The following is a 26,988-nucleotide window of genomic DNA, read 5'->3' as shown; positions in this document are numbered from 1 at the left end:
TTCTGTAGCTCCAGCACAAGAAAGAGGCAGGAGGGTTATCGGGATGAAACCCTTTTTCCTCTTGGCTGCATCGTTTAAATGGGTTAGGCTTTATGAAGGTTGAAAGCACCAGTTGAGTGCTAGGAGATGTTAGCTTTATTGCTGTTTCTTGCAATGATTCCTTGCGTTCCCATGTCCAAAAAATATGACTCTTCATTGCCTCTATTTCCATGCCAATAAAATGGGGATCACAACATCGCTTATCTCACAGGAGTATTATGAGCTTGAGTGAATTAGTATCTCTGAAGTGCTCTGAAGGAAGGTGCAAAGTCATTTCATAAGAGCTCACGATTCCAACTAGAAAAGAATTTTGTGCGGTGAATGCTGAAGTTAGGAAGGTGTGAAGTCAATTTGGCTTCCAGATGCTCTGGGCCTTGATGCAGCACCAGATAATCTGCAAATTCAGGTCTTTGATGCTCAGTGGTTCAGGATAAGACTCTGCCACATGCTTGCTGAGAGGACTATGTGCATAATAATACAGTGCTGATCAAAAATCATGGTAGTTGTGTGTTCTGTGAATTACTTTTTATGCACCTCCTAGATGTATTGAAAAGCCAAAATCCTCAGGCTTTCTGAAGGGGAACTATTTTTCCGGGAGAACCTCTTATTTGCTGATTGAAAGCTTTTTGCCCTACGAAAAATAACAATCTTATCAGGAATTGTGGATGTGGAGCTCACCACAGTGTTAGCACTGCAGCAAAAGCTATTTTGCTGTGTGAAAGTTGGGAGTTCTTCACAGGAACCACGTGTTTGTGATGACTAATTTCCCACTCTTATCTGAGAATTACTTAATCTAGGAGTTCCCAGTGGGATAAATGGAACAAGAATGAGGGCGATAGTTTGCAGCTGTCAAGGTGAAAAGAGAGAAAATACCCACATATTGCACTGGGTGGTCTCTTAAAAAATGTGCTGGCTCTGTCAGGAAAGATAAGGGTCTTTCTATAGCTTTAAAGTTTCCATGAAAGATACTGTAAATGCTGCAAAAGATGGAAAAATGGTCATCCAGACCATGACTTGGAAATGGTCCCCAGTGTGTGCCTCTGCTGCTTCATGCCGCTGGTACGCCTCTGCCTTACTGATACAGGCATCGCTCTTCAGCTTCATTTTCCTCTGAAAAACAGCAATTAAAGCACGTCCCTGTATGCTTTGGGATGCTTTGGCTCTGGGCCAGTGGCAGTCATAAAGATGTGCAGAAACGTTGAGGTTATGTGACTCTGGATATTCAGGGATCTAAGGCAACGAGTAGAGAACCACAATGTAAATACAGCCTGCTTATACAAATAACTCTGATTCCTGCTCTGAGAGGTGTGAGGCTGCAAAAGAGGAAGGTACATCTCCCTAATTGGACAGTTTTGTGTTAGCTCTGGCTCTGCTGCAACGACCTTAGAACCTCTAGAGACTATGGATCAGTCATCTGCCCAACTATGGTTAGATACCTACATAAGAACTACCCTGTTTCCCTGAAAATATGACAGGGTCTTATACAATTTTTGCTCCAAAAGATGGTTACTTTTTTAAATGTGTAGCTGCCTGGACACTATTTAAATCGACTTTTTAAATGAACTGTAAGTAGGGCTTATTTTTGGAGTAGGGCTTATATTTTGAGCAGCCTGAAAAATGCTACTGGGGTAGGACTTATTTTCAGGAAACAGGGTAGGTGTCTTGGGTTCCCTTTGAGGAAGGTCAGAGACAGCAAGTCCGTCATGGGTGGGATTTTCCACCCTAACAGGTAGCTGGGATGGGTCAGATAGGTGCTTTTTCTCTGTTTGATACAATATGAGCTCAGGGAGTCAGGTAGAACATAGTTTGCACACAGTAGATATGTCTTGTAGCTGCTATTGGTTCAACACGCTCAGGGCTCGTCGTGTGGAGGGCATGATGGTTATCCTTAAAAGCACTGCTCAACTACCTCTTAATCCCGTGGACACCCAAGCTTCTCTTGTTGGATATAAATGAATTAACCCCAAGTTCTCCTGTCAACTAATAAGTTGCCTTCATTCCAGCTGAACCCTCAAGGGTTCCTGAATTAAGTTTTAAATTAAGCAGAGGAATAGGGTGTGATATTGTACCTATCATTAATCAGGTTAGACACTCTCTTTGTTTCACTCTTGGCTCTTTAAAATGGATTGGGATTGTCAAACCTGTGATCCTGGAGCGAGGCACGTTGATAACCAGTGTTTGTGTGGGTATATAGGCTTGAATGTGGGTTTCTCATGAAAGCTGAAACTTTTAACTCAAGAATCACAAAGTGTGGTGGGTTCAACAACAGCATTTAAATCTTTAAAGACCCAGCATTAACTACAATACTGCTTGGTGTTACACTGCGTCTCTGGGTGTACCTTTATAAAATACCTCATGCTGAAAATTTAATTAATCAGAGAAGGGTTATCACATTACCAGCCTGACTGAATTATTTTTAGTGAAAAAAATGTGTGTTTAAAAGTCTAAATGCTCCTGTTACAATGACTAATTATCTCCAGAAAATTGAAAGCACACAATAAATGATCAAGAAAGAACATTTAGACATCATCTGTCTTCCTAAAAACACTTGTGTGAATGCATTAAGAATGTTATTACAGCATAGATGTTGGTCATTTGGAATATATTTTTTCTGCCTTCTTTTTAAGTGCATTCTTGCTACAAATTTTTTGATACAGTGTCTGAATGGATTAAAAATCTATTGAATTTTTTTAACTGGAATGATTCTCTGGAGAAGATAAATTTCCCTGCTGCCTCAGATTCAGTTTAATTTTTGTGCTAGTTACGAAATAACGAGAAATATGCATCAAAGTAATGGGGAGAGGCAATGGCACAGCACTGGTGGCATGTCACAACGCGTGGGTCAACAAGGAGTCTCGTCCCTTGTGTTTATGAACTGTGACGGTATCACAGGTTACAGAAGCAAACCGATTGCCAAAGCCAGAACTAGTGGAGCATACACCCAGCCACCTATAAATCTGTTCACTCTTTATTAACTGAGATTCAGGGTTCATTTAATACATAGAACTGCATGATGACATATCTTGTAAAAAAAAGAAAGAAGCTTATAGCAAAATTCAATAGCTTTACATTAGGCAAAATGGAGAAGGGAAATTTACAACCCAGCTTGGGTTTAGAGAAGTAAAATTTACTCCTGCTCAGAGCATCCTTAGGTTTGAAATGGGAAATTAGTGATGGCTTAGTCCTGTGTCAGTCACTTCCAACAGACTGAGAATTACAGGGGGGAAATAAACAGCATCTGGTTGTTTTTTCTTAGGAAATGTTGCAAAACCCAAACAAGAAAAAGACCAAAGGAATCCCGGGCAAAGAAAAAAGACCAATTAGGCAGCTTACACAGGATGCCCAGAGGAATCAGCAAATGTGTATTTGATGACCACTTTCCTGGTTGACACAAAGCAGAACATTGTAAATACTACCTCCTGAAAAAGAGCCCAGTCTTGGTAGCAGAGAGCAATAGCAGTTTGCACCATTGCTGGACCAACGTGGAAGGCGATGGAAACAAGTGCTTGGGAGTAGTGTATTTTTTAAGCCAGCCTTGCTCTGGGAGCTCGTGTGCCATTAAACTAAACCCTCCAAGCTTTGTAAAACTTCTGCCCCTTAAAATCTTTGGCTTCTTATGCAGGGCTTAATATCATGGTCTGAATTAAATCCATTTATAGTAGCTTTGGAGGAGATCTGGGCTGGGTGGAATGCCTTTAGCAAGGAAACTGAATGTTAATAACCAACCCAAAGAAGCCTGTGCAAACAGCCAAAGCAAATAACAGCAAAATGAAAAATAAAGTACTGATTCCTCCTGCCTTTGCACATGCAGGACACTGTAGGTTCAGCTTTGCATTGATTTAGATATATATGGTCTCAGAGTCAAGGACCTGTAGTAAGATCGAGAGAAATTTATTCATAGAATGAATATTATCTTTTGTTTTCTAAATGTTTCCAAGACTAAGAAAAGGACTTTTATTAACCTGGTATATCTTTCAAGACAGGTACTCCCCTAGCGTTCTTAATGCCTCCATGTTTAGATATGCTTATATATCAAAAATGGAGGAAAGAAAAAAGAAATCAGTGTTCAGACACATTAATGCTCACACACAAAAGAGTAAGTGGATGTTGTGAATTATTCTCCCATTTTTTTTCTAATCATTAAGAAAGACTGCACTGATGCCAATACTAAATAAAAAAACATCTGAGCACATTTTGGAATGACCGTGGAGCTTTTCATCAGCAGAAAAGGCCTGGCCCTGCTGCTGTAATTGCATGATGCATAGCTCAGTTGTTTCATCCTTCTGTCTCCTTACATGAACAACACCACTTTGTCATGCTCATTCTATTAAAACAACTGATATCTCCAAACAATTACTTGGTGCTAATCATGCTCTTAAAAATATTCCAAATAATGGCATCCCTTTTATCATTTGTGCTGCAAATGAAGGCGCATTTGACTCTGGAGAGCAGCGCCATCAACTTTCATCATATTCTTCCAACATAGCGAGTCCTGACATCCCTGATGTGCTGCGTGAACTTTCATTGAAAGCCCAAACAGGCTTTAAAGAGATGCTGCAGCTGTTGTGAATTTTGGTGGGTGAAGAAGGCTGTGCAGCCTCAGTTTGCTCTCTCCAAAGCCTGCCTATGGCAGCAGAGGAGATCTTTTATCTGACCGTGTTTTCCAACATTTACCACTCAGCCATATAACCCCAGAGAAGTGGCAGAAAAACAATTCGCTTCAATATCTAATAGATGAGAGGTTGCACAAAAAGACAAAAAGGCTTTGGAGCAAATTTTTGCCTGGGTTGGTCCTTGTTGAAGAGGTGTTGTGTTTGGTTTAAGACAAAAAGAAAAAGGTGCAGGTTGTGGCTTGTGACCAGAAGTGGCTGTGTTACCACAGTATTAGTGACTCGCCATTGTTGGCTGTGTGGTGGTTTCAGGATTCATCCGTCTGGTTTCACTTCCCGCTATGGGAGAGGTGAGAACACGCAGCTGGTTCCTGCAGCTCAGGCCTAGCTCTCTGAGCAGTAGGTCCCTCACTTCTGGCTGTACATCTGTGCCTTAGGATTGCCATAGGGAAAACATCACTTTTGGACTTCCCAGATGTTAGTTTTGGGGTCCCCAAATATCTTTGTCCCCCCAAAACATCTATTAACTCAGAGATATTAAGGGTCTCTAATGTGGTGTGGGGCTGGAGCACGTGGGGAAGCACCAGGGGAAGTTGAGAAAACTGGTTTTGTTCAGCCTGGAGAAGAGAGGGCTCAGGGAAGACCTTTTGCTGTCTCTAAGCACCTGATGGGAGGGAGTAGAGAAGATGGGGCTCAATTCTGCTCAGAGGTGTGCAGTGTCAGAACAAAATGCAATGGGCACAAATCACAACATGGGAAATTCCAGTGAGGTGTAGGAAAACCTTTTTCACCATATGGTTATACACTGGTGGATGTTGCCTAGGGCATCCGTGGAATCTCCACCTTGGTCACGTTTAAAATCCAGCTGGACATGGCCCTGAGCCACAGGATTTGGTTGGAAGTGCTTTGTGCGATGGGGTAGACTATAGGCCTTCAGGACTTCCTCCTGACCAAAATTATTCTGTGATCCAAAACAACCACTCCCGAGGTCCCGAAACCCAAAAGGTGAATAAACCCTTATCTCCTGTTACACAGAATCACAGGATGGTTGGGGCTGGAAGGGACCTCTGAAGATCATCTAGTCCAATCCACCTGCTAAAGCAGGTTTACCTAGAGTAGACCTCACAGGAGATCTGTAGGTTCTCCCATCTTGTGTGGTGGGGCTGGGCACACAGCAGGGACAGTGCTGACTGGGTTGGGGTGGATGTGGGTGTCTCAGAGACAGGTGGGAACCCCAGATGGGGTGAGGAACGAGTGACTCGCAATGTGGCACTGTATCTGCTACAGGGCAGGACCAGCAGGTTTGGAAGCTGGATGAACTGGGAAGAGGTGGAGGAGCCCTGCTGTGAGCTGAGGGGGACAGTGACTCCTGTGGGACCACAGGTGATGGGTTTTTACCCATTATTCACCACACCCAGGCCTGGTGTTTCTTCCGTCTTTGGAAATGTCATGTAGCAGAAGGACGCCGCATTTTCCGGCTTGTTTTGATCACCACTCCTCGAGCCCTGGCCCTGGAGCTGGCTGCTGACTGCCACCCTGCACACCAGCGTGTCGCCTAATGTCACAGCGTTTTATTGACACTCCATCAGCGGAGCCACAGGGGCTTTCCAGCCACCACCACCGAGCCTGCGGGACCTGTCAGATGCTCCCCAACGCTCCTGCTCCCGGCTTCTGCCTCTGATGGATGGAGCTCTTATGGATGGTGCAAACTGAGACCCTGGAGCCTGGCATGGAGAGGAGACACCAGCTAAATTTACCCCATTTTTTTTTAACAAGTTCAGAGCTTCCTATACTATTTCCTTGCTGGAAATGCCGCTTTCTGCCCCTTTCTGTGAGCTTTTTAATACGTTCTCAGGAAAGCAACGTGGGAGGCTCTCAGGGAAGCCTGGAGCATCTCTTTGGAGTCAGGGCATTGCTAATTTGCTCTCAGACTAAAGAAATAAAATCTGTGGTTAAAACGGCACTGAAGTAAGCAGATGTTTTCTGGACAGGCTCTTAAAGACCTTCCAAGAGAGCTAAGCACTAGAGAATGAAGTGAACTAGGCTTGCCTGGAAATCCATATCCACAAGCTGAATTTTCACATTTTGGAAATGTGACCAGCTCATTTTGTGTGCTTAACCATCCACTCATCCTCAGCTGAGTGCTTCAAAATATTCAGCATGTATGTTCTTGTCTACCAGCTTTCTGAGTACATTCATTATCTTCTCTTGCTGCTTTACAGGTAGTGCGAAGAGATACACCTCTAGTGTTTTCAAAAAGCAAAAATATTTACGATGATGCTTTCTTTACAGAGTTTTCAAACTCCCTTTATTTAAAAATCTCAAAACACAGTGTGGGCACCAGACAGTTAAACTCCAAAAAAAAATGTATTTGGGATCAGAAAGTTAAGTACCTTCAGATCAAACTTGTGCATTTACTTACCATAAAGATAATCAGGGAAAAGCTGGGAAAATAAATGGTTTTGAATTTTTTCCTCCCTTTCTATTGCACCTGTATTTTTTGCCTCTCCTTCTTGAATCCCAAGGAGTGACTGTCCTGACTTGGACAGATTTCTTTCTGTCACTGGGGGAAGTTTTTTCACATTTCCCAACTAATTCTCTGGAGCCCTGAAGAGGAGCACCCATTGTTCCTATTGAGAGGAAAAAAAATCAATATTCAGCTTACTTACTAGTCAAAATGCTACTCAGCAACACAGCCCTGATGTAAAGTCGTCAGTCGAGAAGCTCTCGTTTTTCACCTAACCCTAATTTCTTTGAGATGCTTTCATTGACTTAACAGACCCACCTGTTCTTCAGGGAGCTCAGCTGAAATGTGCTGAGTCTCCTCAAAGTCCAAGAGCCTTTTCTGGGCCTGATGGTGGGCTGTTCAACATCCTTCCCAAAACAAAAGGGCAAGGGGGTTATTTGAGCTGCGTAGTGGAGGCTGTAGGCATGAAGCGGAGCTTGTAAAAGCAATCTGGGCAAGAGGTGGGGCCGGCTAGCAAAGTTCTGGTAGAAAACCAGTCAGGCTTTCTGCTAGGTGTTAAAGATTCCCAAAAAGACAAATGCCGGTTGTACTTCACTATCGCTATAATAGGAGGATAAAGAAGGGAAGTGGAGCAGAACAAACCAAAGACAGAGGGGAGCAGGATCAGGGAATAGGGTGGTGTTAATCGTTCTCCCTCTGCCTGGGAGCAAGTGAGCCCATTGCCCACAAATCTCTGCGTGCCACAGCATCATAGGAACAAACACCATCTCGGGCAGTAAGACAAGTGGATTTGAAGAATGCTTTCACACTTCCTTGGCTTCAGACAGGTGTTTTGGGTAGTTCTCTGTTTTCCAGTGTTTCACCTATGGTCCTGGAGGAGATGGCTTCTGGGCAGCCTAAGGCCAAGTCCTTGTCTGCCCTGAGTTAATGAGTGGAATGGATGGGAAAGGTTGGCAGGGAGAGGTGGATTGGAGCCAGTGACCCCTGTTGTCGGTTTTGAAGTGACGGGAGGGTAGTCTGGGCACTTGGCAGAAGTTGGATTTAGGTAACATGGCCTGTGATGGGATTCTAGTTGTCCAGCCAAGATCATCCTCCTACAAGTGCTATCTGGAGGGATTGTTAGCCAGGCACAACACTAGCTAGTCCAGGTGGTTCTTGGCCCTGGGCAAGTGTTTGCCAACATCTCCACCTTGGATTCTCCCTGTGGCTCCTATGAAGCTCAGATAGAGAGGTGGCAAACAGGAAATTTGAATAGGAAGGAGACACATGGGATGTGGCTGAAGACCCTGTTGGTCACCCATAAACTTGCTGGTGTGGCACCGTGATGGTTGCTCACAGGCTTCACACCCCAACAGTGCCGTATTCCTACTCATTTGGGGTGAAACAGGATCATTCTCGCACAGCATGAAGGTGAGTAGGCCTCAGTTGTTATTCAGAAGGTTTTGCTGTTTATGGGCTTGTTGGTGGTGATAATCTTGGCACTGGGAAGGGACAGGGAGTTGTGGGGTCTGCCGGTAGTATTTCACGTCACTGTGCTTTTAGATAAAGAGGAAAACTACCAGACACATAATTCATTCCTAATATGACGCTGCGAAGCTTTTTGCTGCTTGCTGCCCTGTGGATGTAATTAGTCATGGGATCTCTTTTTTAGATGTAATTACACCATTGAGCACACTTGCACTTCAACCACAAAGATGCATGGTTGGACTCCATAATTACACCACTTAATGACATTACATAAGGCTATATAGGAGTATATGAAACTAACAACATATGGCTCAGACTCCCTCTGCCTTGTTGCCACTTTGATCTTTGTCATGATCTCTGGGAGTGCAAACTCCGCATCCCATATCTGGGTGAGTCTAGCTTGGACAAACCGTTTTCTGCCCAGAAGCACTTCAACCGAGAGTGATGAGGTCACTTGCGTTCATAACTAATTGAATAATCTTGGGTTAACTCACTGGCTATGACGTTTTCAAGTTTGTGGAGGTTGTTAGTGGTTTGGTGACTCATCTTAGCCCAGCAGCTGTTGGTGTCCCCAGAAAAAGGAGGACTTCAGGGTCAGCCTGGTGAGGAACCAGAAATGTAACTAGACAGCATGGAGGGGAATCATAGAATGCTCCGAGTTGGAAGAGACCTTTAAAGGTCAACTAGTCCAACTCCCCAGCAATAAGCAGGGACATCTTCAACTAGATCAGGTTGCTCAGAGTTGCATCCAACTTGATCTTGAATGCTGAGACATCCATAACCTCTCTGGGCAATCTGTTCCAGTGTTTCACCACCTTCATTGTAAAAAATTTCTTCCTATCTATCTACCCTGAATCTACCGTAGAATCATAGAATGTCCTGAGCTGGAAGGCACCCACAAGGATCATTGAGTCCAGCTCCTGTCCCTGCATATGACAGTCCCACAGTTCACACCATGTGTCTGAGGACACTGTCTGGTCTCTTCTCGAACCCTCTTTTAGTTTAAAATAATTTCCTGAGGAGACCAGGAGTGTGACTGCAGTGTGAGACGATGGCTGTGGCAGGTTGGTGGACCTTTTCACGTGGACTGGACTGGCTGGAGAGGTGTGCCTGTCCTCAGCTGTCCTTGGCTGCAGTAACTACATGTCTTGAAGTGGGTGGCACATCAATTCAGAAGGGATGGCAACTTCAGAGCATATCCAGAAGATGTTTTCTGCATGGCCTCGGTGCCCTTCTCATGGGATGGTGTCACCTACACATGGCCGGCACCATCCCTGGCAGTCCCTGTGAGGAAGCTGAGGGTACAAGGCAGTGAAATAAACACGATGAGGGGGTTGTTCCCACCATAGGAGCTGGGTGCCACCAGTAAATAAGGGTGGCTGCTGTGCACCCCATGGAGGTGCTTCCCCAGCATCGCTTGTCTTGTTCAGGGACATGGATCAATAATAGACTGATCGGTGTGGCTTTCACCCACAGCTGTCTGCTACTGGGCTGAAATCTCTTTGCTTACATTTCTAATGTTTCTCTAGTTTTCCCATTTGTTGCTTGAGAAAAAGAAAGAGAAAATGTGTTTATTGTGTTTCTTTAGTTAAAAGAATCACATGGTGAGTCCAATCTTAAAAAGAATTCAAACCCAAAGATCAGGAGCTTGAGAGCTGCACAAGTGGCTCAGTTCCTCTGGGTTTCTAAGTAAGTATAGATCCGTGAGACATGTTTTTGTTCCTGTTTCTTCTATACACAACATTGCGTAAGATTTAAGTAAAATCTGTCCCTAAATAGGCATCCCTGGGATGCGCAGCTGCCAAAACAAAAATCAGGCAAAAGAACTGGGCTCGTGTCCTGCAGACAATTTATCCTGCTGTCTTTTTTCTTTCTCCTTAATCCCTTCCATATAGTTTTCCTGACCCCTTTATTAAGCGACACTGTGGCTGTCCTCACTTTTTGGGAGTTTGCAGCCACTTTCGTCCCATATCACGGTTTCTGGCAGCGCCCGTGTGAGCTGCCCCGTGCTCTGCCCTGGGTAGATGCTCCAGCCACAGTGATGTCTGGAAGGCTGGACCTTTGTGGGACTGTCAGATGTTAGTTTTGTATTTGTTGGTGTCTAATCTGGGTTCTGTCTCACAGTTGCTCTGATACGTTTTTGGGAAACTGTGCAATGAAGGGTGTATTTGGGCTCATACAGTTAAATTGCATGTAGTTCTGTGAAGAAAGCAAAGCTGGAAGTAAAACTTTGTAGTGACAGCATCAGCCTGTTGCATTTCCAGTATCTGTCTGTATGGTTACTGGAGGACAGTTGAGGAACTTCTAAATTAGTTGACTTCCATCTCCCTGTAAAACCACCTGATTCCCTTTTCTAAGTTCCATTACTCTGCATTTAGGCATCATGTAATCGTCTGCCCTTCTCACATGGGAGCAAAATACGTGTCTGCTTACACAGGATCAGCCTTTCTATTTGAAAGTAAAATTTATCCGCTGCTACTATTTGAAGGCCTACATAACTTGTCTGTAACAGGATATAGATATTTTTGAAGCATAAGAATATTTGTTTTCGACTTTCAAGAAAAGATACGTTATGGAAATGCTTGGATTTAAAGCAGATGTTTTCTGAAGTCTATTGCTTTGTTTATTATGTCATGGAAGGGCTTATACTGCGTGCCTCGCATCTCAGAAGGAAGCACATGATAATGGACTTTTTATAGGCTGAGGAGACACCACTTCTGGATTTAGAGCCAATCTAATATTATTCATAATAATGTTTTCTCCATCTGCATTTTTATCGTTGATTAGGTAGCCACTTTGTTCTCCATCTGATTCTCTTAAATTGCCTGCAGAATAGTGGTTTATTAAAGACCAGAGCTGCGATTCTGGAAGCGGTGGAGGAGTTTGGAGAGAGAAGCTGACCTCTGCCATTAAATAAAACATAGAAAATATGTTATATCTGTTCAGAGGAGAAGATGGAGGGCACAGGAGAGGCTGTGCTATCCCAGGCTCTGAAAGGCGTGTGTGGGAATTGTGGCTGCTCCTAGTGCAGCTCCCATTCGGTTTGCTGAAAAATAATAGTCTGATGGTTCTTTCTGTGTTCCCTGGCAGCAGGGCCGGGACAGATATGTGTAGTTTGTTATTGTATACTTGGTTGTGCATATGGAGAACTATGAGTCACGTGCACTCAATAGTGTCAGAGGTGGAACACTTGGTACAAAGCTTGGTATTCTCTGCTATGAACCGTGGCTGCAGTTTGGGAGCCTCTGGCAAAATTCACAGTGAAAAGGCATTCGGCAGCTTTAGGACATGTCTTTGCACGATTTTCACTGAAAAAAGGACCTAGTTTTGTGTGCACTAGCAATACTGACCGGCAGGTTTCCTCCTTGGCAATGTGAGCCTGAGAACATTTTGCTTCTGCCCTTGGCACTGACTCCCCATCAAATGCATCATCCAGTTCATGGTCTCTTGGAAATCATGAGCATTACATGTAGGGTTTTCTCAGGATATTAATTAAAAGCATGGGACTTGTTGCTGCGAGTTGTCAGATCTCATCTCGTTCCAAATGAAATGGAAATCTTCACGCCTTGGCTCAGCTCTTTTCGGCAATGTCATCACGCTGCCATCGAGATGGACACAAAGACGGGCAAAGAAGCAGGGCTGGGAGCAGTAAACCTCCTACATACCCCCCAGTCTGGAGGAGAAGAAGGTGACAGCTGTTTGCCAGAGGAATCGTGAGATAAATTCTGTTGTGTGTCTTTTTGTACCAAAAGTACATTGATGAGCATCGCATATGATGATATCTGGAAACACCAACGGCTGCTGGTTTACTCTGTTGGAGATACGTGGCCACAAACCCAGGAGAACAGCACTTTACTATGGTACTAGTTATGTTATGAATGTGTGGCACAATTCGGGGGTGTCTAAACTCAGCATAGTGAAAAATTTTGCAAAACTGAGAATAGTGAGAGTAGGAGTTGTTACAAAATCTAGATTTTCTCCTGTAATAGCATACGTGCAGATTCCTCTCTAAAACACCGAAGCCCCTTGGTGGAAACACCACTTATGTAAAATAAAGCAAAAGGAGACTTTGAGCAGGTCTTGGAGCAAGAAGCATTAGTGATATTTAGAACCCTTCTCTTGCAGTAAGTGGCATCCACGTTGGCTTTTCTCGAGACCTGAGTTCCCCTCTCTAGTGTCCTAAATACCATCTGTAGATGAGTGTGCAGATGTGAGCCAAGGGCATGGCGTGCAGCCCACAGATTCAGCATGGACAATTACATGTCTCAGTTATTAAACCAGATACTGGTCCAAGCATAGCTGATTTTCCAATAGATGAAAAAGTTGCAAGTGTGATGTCTTCCACGTGAGTTACCTTTACACTGTCTCTTTCCACCTTTATTTTTTCCCTTCTCTGCTTATAAGTGTGTAATTTCCTGAAAAAAAAATCCCCTATACATTTATTTTTAGGCTTGTGTTCGCTTACCAGAATCTGTCTGAAGCCTGGCTAGATGGCAATGCAATATCCACTCATTGATTTCCCAGCTCTCATTAGCTTAAATACTTAAAGCAGAGCGTAAGGAGGTCTTCATCTTTGATTTTAAGTGCATTAGGTTTTAAGATGGCCTTTTGTGATCTGTTGTATCTGAATCGATTTAAAAAGGGACCATTTATGTTATCATTCTCTTTAATGTTTACTTTTTGGCATGAGCATCTGGTTGTTTCTGTTTCGTAGTACTTTGAAGCGGAAACTAAGTTAGATATAGAAATGAATGAGCTCACTTTTCATTTGCCAAAGAAAACATGACATAGAAGATCCATGTAACAAATTAACCACAAGATTTCCCTGAGAAATGTCCTTTCCTTTATCAGAAATAACAAACATGGAACAACCTAATTAAGCTTATTTTACTTATTTGGGGGAGGGGAGGATGTCACTGTGCATTTTGGACAGCAGCAATGATCTAAGGCAGCATTAGTAAACCCTGAATGCTGTTCCCAGAATTGATATTAAATATCCTCTATCAAGTCACTTCACTTTTCTAAGCCTCTCGTTACCACCTGTAACACCTAAAACTCATTTTTTTTCATTACAAAATTATTTGAGATCCATAGGAAAGTGCTCTAGAAGTGCCAAAATGAGAACATTTGTGTCAGTAGCATGATTTGAGCCATGCTTCAGCCTCTCTTCATCAGGGAATACATTCCTATACAGTCCGTATAGCTCAGCAATATGTTTTATCCTAGTTGGTTGTTATAGCATACCAGGGTCTGGCTTTTCTTACTGCAAGGCAAGATTTTAAGGATGAAGAGTCAATTAACAGTGCATTTCTTTAGAGCAGAGACAGCTCACATGTAGGAAAGTCCAAGAATAAGAACTGGACACTGGAAGTAGAGAACATTAGTACTAGAAAGGCTTGCCCTTTTTTTTTGTAAAGTTGGCTGTTACATAAGCTTGAGACAGAAATGAGGGAAACTTTGGAGGATGGAAATTAGAAAGGGGATATGAAAATGTTGCAGTCACCAGTTTGCAGGGTGTCTTTGCCAAAAGACTCAGCTGAATTACTGAGGCTGGGGCAAACAATCCCTTTTGGTTGCCATCCATTTAATGGAATCATAGAATCGTAGAATCGTTTAAATTGGAAGAGACCCTCAAGATTTGCCCACCTATGGCTTTTGGTGGAGAAAATGTAATATTTACCGATGCCTAAATGAATGCTTTAAAAAATGGACTCTGAATGCAAATCTAGCAGCGTGTGCACATTTTACCAGTATATTTGACCTTCAGACCCCAAAATGCAAGTATGTCTACTGATCGAGCTCCCAGTGCTCTGTCCTGAAGCATTAATATGGACCTAATGGTAGCTCAGGAGGCAGCTTGGGACTGAGGTTTGCAGTGTAGAAATTTTGTTGGTGTTCAGTCCACAAGAAGTGTGCTTTCTGGAAAGAAGTATAAAAGATGATTGAAGGAAAGAAGCCAGAGAGTCATGGTCAATGGGGCAGAGTCCAGTTGGAGGCCTGTATCTACAGGAGTGCCTCAAGGGTCAGTACTGGGGCCAGTACTATTCAATATATTCATCAGTGACTTGGATGAGGGAATAGAGTGCACTATCAGCAAGTTTGCTGATGACACCAAGCTGGGAGGAGTGGCTGATATGCCAGAGGCTGTGCTGCCATCCAGAGACACGGACAGGCTGGAGAGTTGGGTGGGGAAAAATGTAATGAAATATAACAAGGGAAAGTGTAGAGTCTTACATCTGGGTAGGAACAACCCCAGGTTCCAGTATAAGTTGGGGAATGACCTATTAGAGAGCAGTGTAGGGGAAAGGGACCTGGGGGTCCTGGTGGACAACAGGATGACCATGAGCCAGCACTGGGCCCTTGTGGCCAGGAAGGCCAATGGTACCTGGGGTGGATTAGAAGGGGGGTGGCTAGTAAGTTGAGAGAGGTTCTCCTGCCCCTCTACTCTGCCCTGGGGAGACCACACCTGGAATATTGTGTCCAGTTGTGGGCCCCTCAGTTCCAGAAGGACAGGGAACTGCTGGAGAGAGTCCAGCGCAGAGCAATGAAGATGATGGAGTGGAGCATCTCCCGTGTGAGGAAAGGCTGAGGGAGCTGGGGCTCTTGAGCTTGGAGGAGACTAAGGGGTGACCTCATTAATGTTTATAAATATGTAAAGGGTGAGTGTCACAGGGATGGAGCCAGGCTCTTCTTGGTGACAACCAATGATAGGACAAGGGGTAATGGGTACAAACTGGAACACAGGAGGTTCCACTTAGATATGAGAAGAAACTTCTTCACGGTGAGGGTGCCAGACAGTGGAACAGGCTGCCCAGGGGGGCTGTGGAGTCTTCTTCTCTGCAGACTTTCAAAACCCACCTGGACACCTTCCTGTGTAACCTCATCTGGGCGTTCCTGCTCCAGCAGGGGGATTGGACTGGATGAGCTTTCGAGGTCTTTTCCAACCCCTGACATTCTGGGATTCTGTGGTTGCCTTCAGACTCAAGGCTCAGGTGTCATTACTCAAGACGTTAGGTCGGTGTTGGGGAGCTGGTACAGCAGCTGTCCTCACTGACATCTGTTTGCTACAAAGCACAGAAGAGAGGAAGGGTGAGCAGATTGTGAAGGTGCTTCTGCAGGACAAACACACTTTTTTTTGGTTGGTATTATGAAAGTTACAAAGGTAAAGTTGCAAATGAGAATAATTTATTATAAAAATTCTGCAGTAAACAGCTAGCCAGAATACATAAAATTTCACTGGTGGAAGATTCATTGAAGCAGCATGATTTTTACTGGGAGAATATATGCAGTACTCTATAAACTATTAGAAAGGCAGCATGGCATGCTTCCAGCTCTTGGTGCTGAAGTCTGATGAACAAATATTTCAACAGAAAAGGGGGAGGGAAGCAAGAAGAAAAGATCCGTAACATTTGCATGGGCAGATGATTTTCAGCTTGCATTTGTTATGTTTCAGTGGTGAATCAGTAGAGTCAGTTGTTTAGAAAATACTGTTGATGCAGAAACGTGGGCCTTTAAAGAGTAAAACTTAGGTTCTTATCTTGCCAAGTCATCTTGTGATTCTGTCAGTCAGCAGTGCTGAGCAGAGCCTTGCTGAGGATATTGTTTGCTTTTTCTTTTTTAAATTTGTCATCTTGGAATCTTGCTTTATTTATCTTTATTTCTTTCTCTAGCTTCGTAGTAAGAGACAGTCCCCACTCCAAAGAGTTTGTGGTCTGAATAGACAAAAGACGGATAAATGAATGCTAAGTCACAAAGTAATTGAATAGCAAATGCAAACAGAGAAGCCGGGTGTCCCAGACTCCTCTCCACCACCCTGTGTCCCAGAAGCTGCCACATACTTAGTTTCCCTGAAAATAAGACCTACCCCAGTAGCATAATTTTTCAGGATTTTTGAGGGTGCTCGAAATGTAAGCCCTACTCCAAAAATCAGCCCTAGTTACAGTTTATAAAAAAAGTCAATTTAAATAGTGTCTAGGCAGCTATACATGTACAAAAGTAAGCAACTTTTGGAGCAAATATTGTATAAAACGCTGTCTTATTTTCGGGGAAACAGGGTATTATAATTACTCTTTCCTTTTTGTAGCGCTTGTGGTACTTCATGAAGCACCTGAGCAGTGACTGCCCCTATGTTGGCAGGTTGTTTGGGCTCGCAGCCCTGCTAGGCTGATTTTCATGCAAATCCTTCTTTTAAAGGAGCTGCTCATGTGAATGGCAGTTATCGATGTGAGGAAAGGCAAAGTCCACCCATAAATAATGAGTCAAGTATAATGCAGCAAGAGCAAATCCATTTATGTATTTTGCATGAGAGAGTCACCGGCTTCAAGTAAAACTGAATAAAAAAGATAATTTGCAAATTAGGGGCTGGGGCCAGCTTCATATCCTCCCAAGTTGCCAGGTGGGCTCCATCTCCACCACTCAGCATCTGAGTTTTGGGAAGAAGAATGAAGAGCCATAGCGCTGCCTCCATGGTGACTGGGAAGTTCCTGAAAGGTTTGGGTATGAATCTCTCAAGCTGGGGAAACTGGATATTGGTTCTTCCACTGGTGGGTTGAGTGGCCTGGTGGCATTTACTCCCTGCTGTAGACGTCTCAGTTAGTTGTCTGAGTCTAAGCAGGTTGTGTTTTTTTTGGTGAATGATGAGAGAGGGGTACCCCCCATGGTAAATTCTTCCAACCTTCCTTAAAATAAGGTGGAATATCTCTTTTTTCCATGGCATGGACTAAATGCCTGACTTTAGACGTCTCCACTTGAGAACTGAATCCCAACCTCCATATTAGTATTAGGGGTAAAACAGCTGGGAAGGGACCTCAGGAAGTCTCTCATCCAACCTCCTGCTCACATGAGGGTCAATTCTGAGATCAGACAGGGTTGCTCAGGACTTGATCCAGTTGGGTCTTAAGAGCTGGAGACTGCCCAGTCTCTGTTGGCAACATGCTCCATGTGAACTTGCACTTCATCAGAGTATTTCCTATGGTCAGCAGCTCCTCATTAGACTTATATCAGTGCCACCTCTTATGTGAATCCCACAGGTTTCTTGGATCTCTGCTACTCGGTCGTCACTGTTCTGTTTGGTTTGCACTAAGTACTATAGATCAGAAAGTGTTTTGGGGTGAACAGTGATTTTTTAAGTCCATGACTTCAGAGTGGATTTGGACGTGCCAGCCCTACAATGCTTTGTGGCTTGGGCTGCTTTGAGAGAGTCTGCATTTCTTCATGTTGATGCCAGAGGAATTGGGTCTTGTCCAGCAAAAGTGTTCCAGAAAAAGTCTTTTTCGGTTCTTTTAAAAAGGGATTTCAGTGCTTGGTAAGAATCACCTCTAAATGTCTCTTCTCATGCATATTCTGTGTGTGCAGCTTCACTGTGAAATGTCAATGAGTGCAAACTTTGGAGCTCTCTCTTCCTCCTTTAGGGATTGTCTGTATAGGAAGAAAAAAAAAAAGGAAATAACGAATTTTACTTCACAGAGGACTCATTAGGAAACTTAAAATCAAGAGTTTGGGCAAAGAAATACTGTTTGGATTCTTTTTGTTCACAGCTTGATTTCTGAGCTTTCAAGGTTCAGGATTTCAAAGCTTCTTACACATTTCAATTGAGTAATTGAAAATTTCTGATTTTTTTTCCTTCCTTCCTGAAGGAACAGTGCAGCAGGATGGTGTGGCGAAAAATCCTTCTTTCCTGGGGCTTAAGCTAAGCCCCAGTCCTGCTATAGAATGATCCCTCATAGCCTCATTTGTAGCTGCTGCAGAGGGCAAAACCTACCCCTGAGTATTAGCAGTTGTAAACTGTCCACTTGCATCTATCTGGTCCTTCTGTCTCTCCCAGCAAGATATTAGAATGATGTGGGAGCCTGTGGGTGCTATTCTTGAGGTTGACTTGCTCCTGTAGTGGCATTTTGATCTTGTCACGCGGAGAAAGCTCCATGGCTGCTGCGATTTATTGCTGTGCCAAATCTCGGCTGGATGTAGAGTAATAGGCAGAAGTCCCAGCTTTATCTTTTTTCAGGGAGCAAAGGAGAGATGCTGCTTGCCTGGGGTTGTTCAAGGAACCACTTTCAACCTGCAGATCTCCGTTGAGAAATGAGCTTGAGAAATTATCTCAGTTCCTGAGACCAGCTGATCGGAAGCAGCTCGGCGGGTCCCGATTAAGCGAAATCTTCGAGGTACAGAGAAGCCTTTTTTGGGTTTTTTTTTCTCTCAATCGGCCACTTTTGTTCTTAAGAGACCTGGCAGCTCCCGGCAGCCCTTGTGAGAGCAGTGACGTGGCGTGGGCGTTACCGTGGCGAGGACGATCGCACCCCCGCCCCTCGCCTTGAAAAAGCCCCTGGGAGTGCGGCGGCGGGTCGCTGCCTAGCAGGTGCTGGAACGGGAAGTCGGCTGGTGACACAGGTGAGTAGCACCCACGCTGTGCTGCAGCAGCGGGTGTGGTAACTCGTGCACTAGGTTGTCACCTTTTACTAGTTAGACTCTCACCTATTGCCAGTGTCTGTTGCTGACTATGGTACTGACCAGAAAGAGAGCTTGTCTGAAGAAGACTGTAGCAACTCAGACAGTCTGCCCCGAACCGTGGCTATTGTGGCCAAGAGGGCCAATGGCATCCTGGGGTGGATTAGAAGGGAGGTGGTTAGTAGGTCAGAGAGGTTCTCCTGCCCCTCTACTCTGCCCTGGTGAGACCACACCTGGAATATTGTGTCCAGTTGTGGTCCCTCAGTTCCAGCAGGACAGGGAACTGCTGGAGAGAGTCCAGTGCAGGGCAATGAAGATGATTTAGGGAGTGGAGCATCTCCTGTGTGAGGAAAGGCTGAGGGAGCTGGGTCTGTTTAGTTTGGAGGAGACTGAGGGGTGACCTCATTAATGTTTACAGATATATAAAGGGTGAGTGTCAGGAGGATGGAGCCAGGCTCTTCTTGGTGACAACCAATGGTAGGACAAGGGGTAATGGGTACAAACTGGAACACAAGAGGTTCCACTTAAACTTGAGAAGAAACTTCTTCTCAGTGAGGGTGACATAGCCTGGAACAGGCTGCCCAGGGGGGCTGTGGAGTCTCCTACTCTGGAGGCATTCAAAACCCACCTGGACACCTTCCTGTGTAACCTCATCTGGGTGTTCCTGCTCCAGCAGGGGGATTGGACTGGATGAGCTTTTGGAGTTCCTTCCAATCCCTGACATTCTGTGATTCTGTGAGATGAGTCTGGAGCAGCCAGAAAACCCCACACAACAAAGCAGTGCATGTATCGGGACAGAGAGGGGAATGATTGCTGGGAGGTTTTGGTACACAGAGGACCAGGTTCCTCTCTGTTGAAGATCTCTTGCCACCCACCTGTCCATTAGGTCACAGATGGAGTCATTCACAAGTGATGAAGTGGTCACAAGCTAAATGTATTTACAGTGGGTTTGTACTCTTTTGAAATAACTTAAATTATCTTCCATATATGCATTTTATATAATTGCTTTGCTGATAGAGTATTTTGAAATATGACATGTTGTTATGCAAGTCTGTAATACACATCATATAATCATAGAATCATTTCAGTTGGAAGAGACCCTCAGGTTCACTGAGTCCAACCATAACCTAATTCTAGCACCAAACCATGTCCCTAAGAACCTTGTCTATGTGCCTTTTAAACACCTTCAGGAGCAGAGGTATATACACACATCTATATACACATGTGTGTGTGTGTATATATAATCTGATACTGGAAAACAGAGGGCAATGTTAGCTGTTGGAGTGTGCTGTCACACCAGATTGTCTTCCCTTTCTTGACTTTTGTGTTTTATTTCACTGGCCTTGCGATGGGCTGTGCTCTGGGAGTGTGGCTGTTCCTGACTGCGACCTGGCCAAGACCTCAGGATGCCCTGTGCTCTGGTTCCCAATTTGGGCTGTTCTGTGAAAATTTTGTGTTTCCAGGTGTGTTTGGAGGTGCTGGATCAGCCTCCAATAGCGGAGACCTGGAAAAATGTTTGGCTTCAGACCTAAACTTTCCGCAGCTCCAGTTAGGCCTAATAAGTCTGTGTTTGGCTAATGGGGTTTGATGGAGTGAAGTGTCCTTTGGTTCAGCTACTGACACATTTTGAGCCTGATTGCTTCCAGTATGTTTGGAGACAGGCTTGTGCTTTCTGGAAGGAGCAGTTGGGAGCAGGGATGGATCTCTGGTACCTGACTAGCAGACACCCATCATAAGAGCCATTGCAAGCTCCCTTGCAGGCCACCCTTCATTCACAGTGGTGGGGTCAGGGCTGGTTTGGATACTCCTGAACTGCCCTCACAGTGACTAGCTTGTTCCTCCCTGTGTTGTAGGTGAGGCCAACCAGGTCTGATCGCAGGGTTCACAAGCCCTCCCATAACCTTGCAGCTCGCACAGCCCGTTTCTACCAAGCCACAGTGCTGCAGACGTGACTTTTTTTGCAGTAGGGGCCTCAAAGCAAGATCAGTTCCACTTTAGTTTACCTGAATATCTGCGCTGGGTCTGAACTGCTGCCTTGTGTGGAGTCCATGGAAAAGCATCCCTTTCGTTCGTCGCACCTTTTGCTGGATGCGGCTCTGCAAGTAGGTTGTGTGTTTTCACTCTGTGGCGTAGAATCATAGAATCACTTTGGTTGGAAGAAACCCTTAAGATCATTGAATCCATCCATCACCTAACTCTAGCACTAAACCATGTCCCTAAGAGCCTCATGTGCATGTCTTTTAAACCCCTTCAGGGATGGCGACTCCACTGCTTCCCTGGGCAGCCTGTTTCAATGCCCGACAGCCATTTCTCTGAATAAATTTTTCCTGATATCCAATCTAAACCTTCGCTGGTGCAACTTGAGGCCATTTCCTTGTGTCCAGTCACTTGCTACTCAGGAGAAGAGACCAATACCCTCCATGCTACAACCTCCTTTCAGGTAGTTGTAGAGAGCGAGAAGGTCTCCCCTCAGCCCCCTGCTCTCCAGGCTTAGTGCTGTGTGAGGGTTTTGCTTGTGACCATGCTTTTGGCTTCAGCTGGACTTCCTTCCTTGGGAGGAGGACTGAAGAAACCAGCCCCCCCTCCATGGGCATTTAGGAGGGCTATTGTAATTTTGTTTCAGGAGTGAGATATGGCAGTGATGGGAAATTACGCCGTTAAAGGGGAAGACTGACGGGAGCTAAAAACACCGCCAAAACCACAGCAAGCACTTTGCCGTGGCAGCTCCAAATGTGGGGATCATCAGACCTAGGATGTGGCTTTCAAGAAAGAAGCAAATCCCCAGCCTCAGGGTTTTTGTGATAAATGGTCAGTAATAGTCTCGGAGACCTGTACTTTTAATAGCAAATCTCATCTCCTTTGCACGGGCATTTGTGACTCTGTCGAATAAACACAGCGCGGTCCCAGGGGAGAAGTTGTTCAGCAGCCTTTAGGGAAAACACATTTCTTTGGCCAGCAGAAGCACTGTAGGAAGGTGAAGACAAATTCATCCCCAAGTCTAGTAATTTTATTGGGGTAATACAAAGGATAATTTTGTCCCCATGACATAAGCCCTTTAGGATGGAAAACTCTTTTAACTTCTTGGTAGTAAGAACAGTGAATGTTTTCTAAACCTCAGTTTTAGGTGAGTTTTTATTAGAAATGAAAACTAATACAATTTTTTCTCAGAAAAGTTTGTGAGCAGTCTAATGTGTTTTTCATTTCTCTCTATAGTAAAAATGTTTAGAAAATAAAATGTTATCAAGAAATATAAAATTTTCATTTAAAGATTTGTAGAAAGTACTCCTCAGCCTGCTTCAGTGCTATTCTGCAAAAACTATCCATTTACTTCAGAAGCTTCACTGATTAATTTCAGAATTACACTAATTTCCCTTCTTGGATAGCCCTATATGTAATTATTCTTAATAACAGGAATATGAATCATATTATTCAATCTCTTACTAGTGCTCTTCATCTTTCCAGGGATGACGGAAATAGAGAAATTTGTGCTGGGTGTTTTGATGGACCTGATGGAAACATAGTAGACAGATGTTTTTCTTCAAGAATATTAACGCTCACATAGGTCTGTGTGTATTGCTTGCAAATTTAACTCAAGGTAGTGCATGGAGAGCCACGTGAAATGAAATTACTGTAAATACCTGTGAAAGGAGCATCTGTGTACCAAAGATCTTTCAGTGCCAGACCAAGGGTGAACTGCTGAGGTCCTACCGACAACCTGTAACCAAATGGGATTTGGAGCCACATCTCTTGAATTCAGGGTTTCAACCTCAAGAACATCCTTTACTTCCCAACATGGTGATTTAGAACTTCAGGCCAGTGTTTCCAAAGTGTTGGGCATCCAGCAGTTTCTAATAAGAAGAGGCGCTGCATGGTCATTCATTTTTTAAAAGATGGAAAAAAATGGTCCACACTGAATATGACCTTCCTGGTGATATTGTGATCGTTTCCAGCTACCAGTCAGTGGTTTTCTTTTGTTAATGAACTACATCTCTCTGTTGTACTTATATCCCCTTAGAAGCTGCTTTTTCTTTTACAAGCTGATCTCTGATATTGTGCCTTTGGGCTACATCCTGCAGACAGGCTCAGACAGCGCTCCCCTGCAAGTCATATCACATAATGACTTTTGAATGAAAGATATTTCAGGTCAAGGAAAACAGGAGGGTTTTACAGTGCAGCTCTTAACCATTTCTTTTCATTCAGGGATTTGTGAAATTATCTATTCAGTTATACATATTCTGCAGATGGGGAAATGCCCAGAAGGTCCAGAGTCACTCAGCAAAACAAGAATGAATCAGAACTAGGTTGTAGGTCTCAAATCTCCTGGCCAGTCTCTATTTTCTCACTTTTCCAAAGTTGTTATTATCTACCAGGAATTTACACGGATATTTTTTCTTGGATTTCTTTTTGCTGAGTGAACACTATAGGTTTTGACTGTTCAGTTTTCCCAGTGATTTTACCAAAGAGATGTGTTGGAAGATGGGACTTTTTTAAACCAGGCAATTGAACACAAATATCTGTCATCAAGAAGATGTCATCGGTGGAGTGTCAGAGGTAGGGAGAGTGCTTTATACATTGGGACAGAGTGTAGTGTCAGTGTCCCATAGCATACTTCAGCTGGAACACATGTCCCAAGTATATCAAACAGTTCTGCCAAACTGATAAGGCCTGAAACTTGGCCAGGAAAGCTGTTTCATGCTACGGATATTGCATAAGAATACATTGGCTTCTCGTTTATTTGCAGGAGGATGTATATAAAATCTTAATTTTGTTATCTGGTCCATGGTTGCTTAAAGGAAATAGAAGAAAGAGGGTGTCAAGCACATTTTTTTCTCCTGTGCTCATTTATCTGCAGAAGAGAAGGCATTGCCCCGTATGTCCCTTGTGTCTGGTTCACTTGGTATTTCTGGGGGCTTGGCTGAATGCAGCCCTGAGTGCTTTACTAATTCTGACAGAGCACAATCTGTTTAAGATAACGGCTTAAGGAAGCTGGATGTACATACTTGCACTTGTTTGCCATGCAGGATTGTAGAAAATAGAAAAGGTCATCAGCTGCCAGGTTAACATGGGGTTCTGTTGCTTCTCCAAGGCCAAGACATGCTTACTGATACACAGACCACGTGTCAGCAGCAGATGCTGCTTTAAAAACAGGTTTTAACTTTTTTTCAGGCTCTACATCATTGCATATCTCCTTGTAAACCCTGTTCTGTCCCATACATACTACTGCTTGGTAGGAAAGAAAGGAAAAGGAGACACCTTGGTCTCAACTTCTGCAGCCATTCTTTGTTTTCGTCATGTTTGTATCATTGGTCACAGAGAAACATTGGTATCTTCTTCAGCTATGAATATTCATTGATTGAGTGGTTTTCTCCTGATTTCTGCCTCTGATTGTCCATGCACATGAAAGGAAGAGAAGGATTAAATTGACCACCTTAATTTTCTGAGGAGATTGGTAGCATCAGGTGATATCTCCTTGTAAACCCTGTTCTGTCCCATACATACTACTGCTTGGTAGGAAAGAAAGGAAAAGGAGACACCTTGGTCTCAACTTCTGCAGCCATTCTTTGTTTTCATCATGTTTGTATCATTGGTCACAGAGAAACATTGGTATCTTCTTCAGCTATGAATATTCATTGATTGAGTGGTTTTCTCCTGATTTCTGCCTCTGATTGTCCATGCACATGAAAGGAAGAGCAGGATTAAATTGACCACCTTAATTTTCTGAGGAGATTGGTAGCATTAGGTGATTCCAGTTTAGGTCACCCAGATCTTTAACTGGGTGGCTGGATGGTTGGGGCTGTGGTGGCGCAGGTGGCTGCATGTCTCATGTGGCATGTGGGCGTTCAGAGCTGCGCTGTTATCTTTCTTCCTGTTTTTATCCACCAAGTTTCAGTATTGCGTGCTTTTAAACAGTTGTTCTTACACCATGCAAAGAAAGAGAAAAAAATGCAAATAAAACATTTCATTTAATATCCTTAAGACATTTTGGAGCTCCTGAAACAGGCTAATCCCTGCCAGGGGTCACAACATGCCCGGTTGAGAGAGGAAGGATGTGAAATCAATAACATAATAGGTAAAAACTCATTTTCATGCTCAACAGATGATTCACAGGAGATGTGGCTCTGGACAGTCTGACATACCTGCTCAGCTTATCAGAAAGTTATGGTAAATTGGAAAAAAATAGCGTTATTAACATGGTGAACATGGTCTAAGGTTTCCAGTGGGACTTTAGAAGAGTTTCCTTCCAGATTTTTCGACACATGGCATTATACAACCTAACTTCAACCAATTTAAAATGCAGACTGATAGAGAATCCGATGTGGAAATTGGCATTACGGCAGGGTTGGAGGGAGTTCTGTGAGCGTAATTTGCTTTGCTATTAGTCCATTTACTGCTTTTGAGTAAAATGATCAAATTTGGGTGTATGTTGATTTAGCAGCATCTTATCCAGCAATGAAAAGTGAACAACTTAAACAGCTCGAGATAGGCAGACCAGGGCATCCTTCCTGTGCAATCAAACCATGTGTTACAAGGAATTTGACCCGGGAGAGCTTATTTCACGTCTTTCTTTGGTCAGCTCCCGAGGTTGCATTCTCTGAGCTGGGGGTTGTGCAGAAGTGTCACAGGGAACGATAACTTGCTTCAGAATTAATTGCGGGGAGATAAGGGTTGTGAAATAGAGCTGTTCCTCTTGGAGCTGTCAGCGTCTCCCTTGTGCTTTTTCAGTGGTTGTGTTGCTTTTTGTGGACGCCAGCGGCATCCCCGGTTATTAAGGCCCTTTGTGATCTCTACCATCTACACAAGGTTTAAAGAAACCTTGGCCTATTTGAGGACATTGAGATCTGGTATTTCTGTGCAAGCTGTGCATATTTGCCCCATTTGTCCCTTTGTTGGAAGCAGTTGAGGTTTTAGTGGATTTCTCTGAACGAGGGCTCAGAAGACCTCATGGGTTTGTGGTTTCCCTAGGATAAATCCAGTCAGGATCTCACAAATCATCAAAAACTGGTCTCCCAATAGGTCTTGCTGACTTAATCCTTCTGAAGGAGTGTATTGGAAGAGCTGTTTCACTCAAGTGACTCCTCGATTGCTCCCACATAGGCAGCTGGTTCAGAAGTGGTTACTAAAAGTAACGGGGTGGTGGGAAGAACAATACTTCAACTTGACAGATTTGGAAGTTACATAATTTTAACGGTTTGAAGAGTCTGTCACCTATTAACAGTTATTGAATAGGTTAAAAGAAATAATGTGATGAGAAGGCTCGAGGCTAAAAAGATGAAATTGGTCTCTGTTATTATTTTTATTGTGCAGGCCCATCGAGTCAGGAATGAACCTACCTTCCCTCCTCATGGGGCTCTCTGTCCCCGCAGTACTGGGGATTTAGTGTAGGCTCTGGTACTAACATGGGATACTTGGTCTGTTTTTCTATTATTTAAATTGAATATTTGCATGTTGAGATATTAAGAGAAAAAAATGTGAGAGAAAATCAAAGTACTATAAATTATATTTGTTTTATTTAGTGTTCTATTGATTGAATGCCGTAGTTTTGTTAGCTGCAAAGATTCCCAGGGAGAGTTCCTAGAAATTCAGCATCTCCCAGAGGAAGAAAATTCACAGAGGACTGAGTAGTAAGAAAAAGGTCTCTGAGATTGTATTTTATTAAAGGCGATGATAGAGGAGTCTTATACATCTTTCAAAATGTAAATCATACTTAGGGGACACATCTGAAGCTAATTCAATTAGGCATAATGTGAGATTAATATACTTGTTTCAAATTATCCTATAATAAACCCTTTAATGAAAGCACTTGCTCCAAAACCAGATAAATTATAAAGATGAGCTATGAGAAGGAGAAAGTGCTTGGAGTGAAGAGTAATAATAATCTGCATTTCCACTTGACCCCAGATGAGACGGTGTTTGTTGGGTGTCCCATTTTACAAGTGGAAGAGCTGAAGCAAGGGTGAAAGA

General features: G+C 43.7%; 1 protein-coding gene and 1 long non-coding RNA gene across 6 annotated transcripts in view; one reads left to right on the top strand and one right to left on the bottom strand.

The window, feature by feature from the left end:
• Positions 1 to 26,988, top strand: part of CAMK1D (calcium/calmodulin dependent protein kinase ID) — a 237,155-nt gene that overhangs the window by 42,085 nt on the left and 168,082 nt on the right. The window contains exon 1 of one of the 5 annotated variants that reach the window (XM_065049283.1): positions 17,061 to 17,079. The exons of 3 other annotated variants lie outside the window; for them this stretch is intronic. The gene's annotated coding sequence lies outside the window, so the exon portion shown is untranslated. Of the gene's footprint in view, positions 1 to 17,060; positions 17,080 to 18,827; positions 18,970 to 26,988 lie in introns of those variants that run through there. One more of the 5 variants, XM_021298230.2, reaches the window with a different exon arrangement.
• Positions 16,658 to 18,836, bottom strand: LOC110364596 (uncharacterized). Its single transcript, XR_002423482.2, has 2 exons — positions 18,344 to 18,836; positions 16,658 to 18,000 (listed from the first exon to the last, which is right to left on the bottom strand). It is a non-coding gene; the product is annotated as an uncharacterized LOC110364596 (long non-coding RNA).

The sequence above is a fragment of the Columba livia genome, chromosome 1 (genome assembly GCF_036013475.1).
Source record: "Columba livia isolate bColLiv1 breed racing homer chromosome 1, bColLiv1.pat.W.v2, whole genome shotgun sequence".
In the NCBI taxonomy this organism is placed as follows: Eukaryota; Metazoa; Chordata; class Aves; order Columbiformes; family Columbidae; genus Columba; species Columba livia.
The sequence above is the reverse complement of the archived record's forward strand: the minus strand, read 5'-3'. Positions and strand labels throughout refer to the sequence as shown.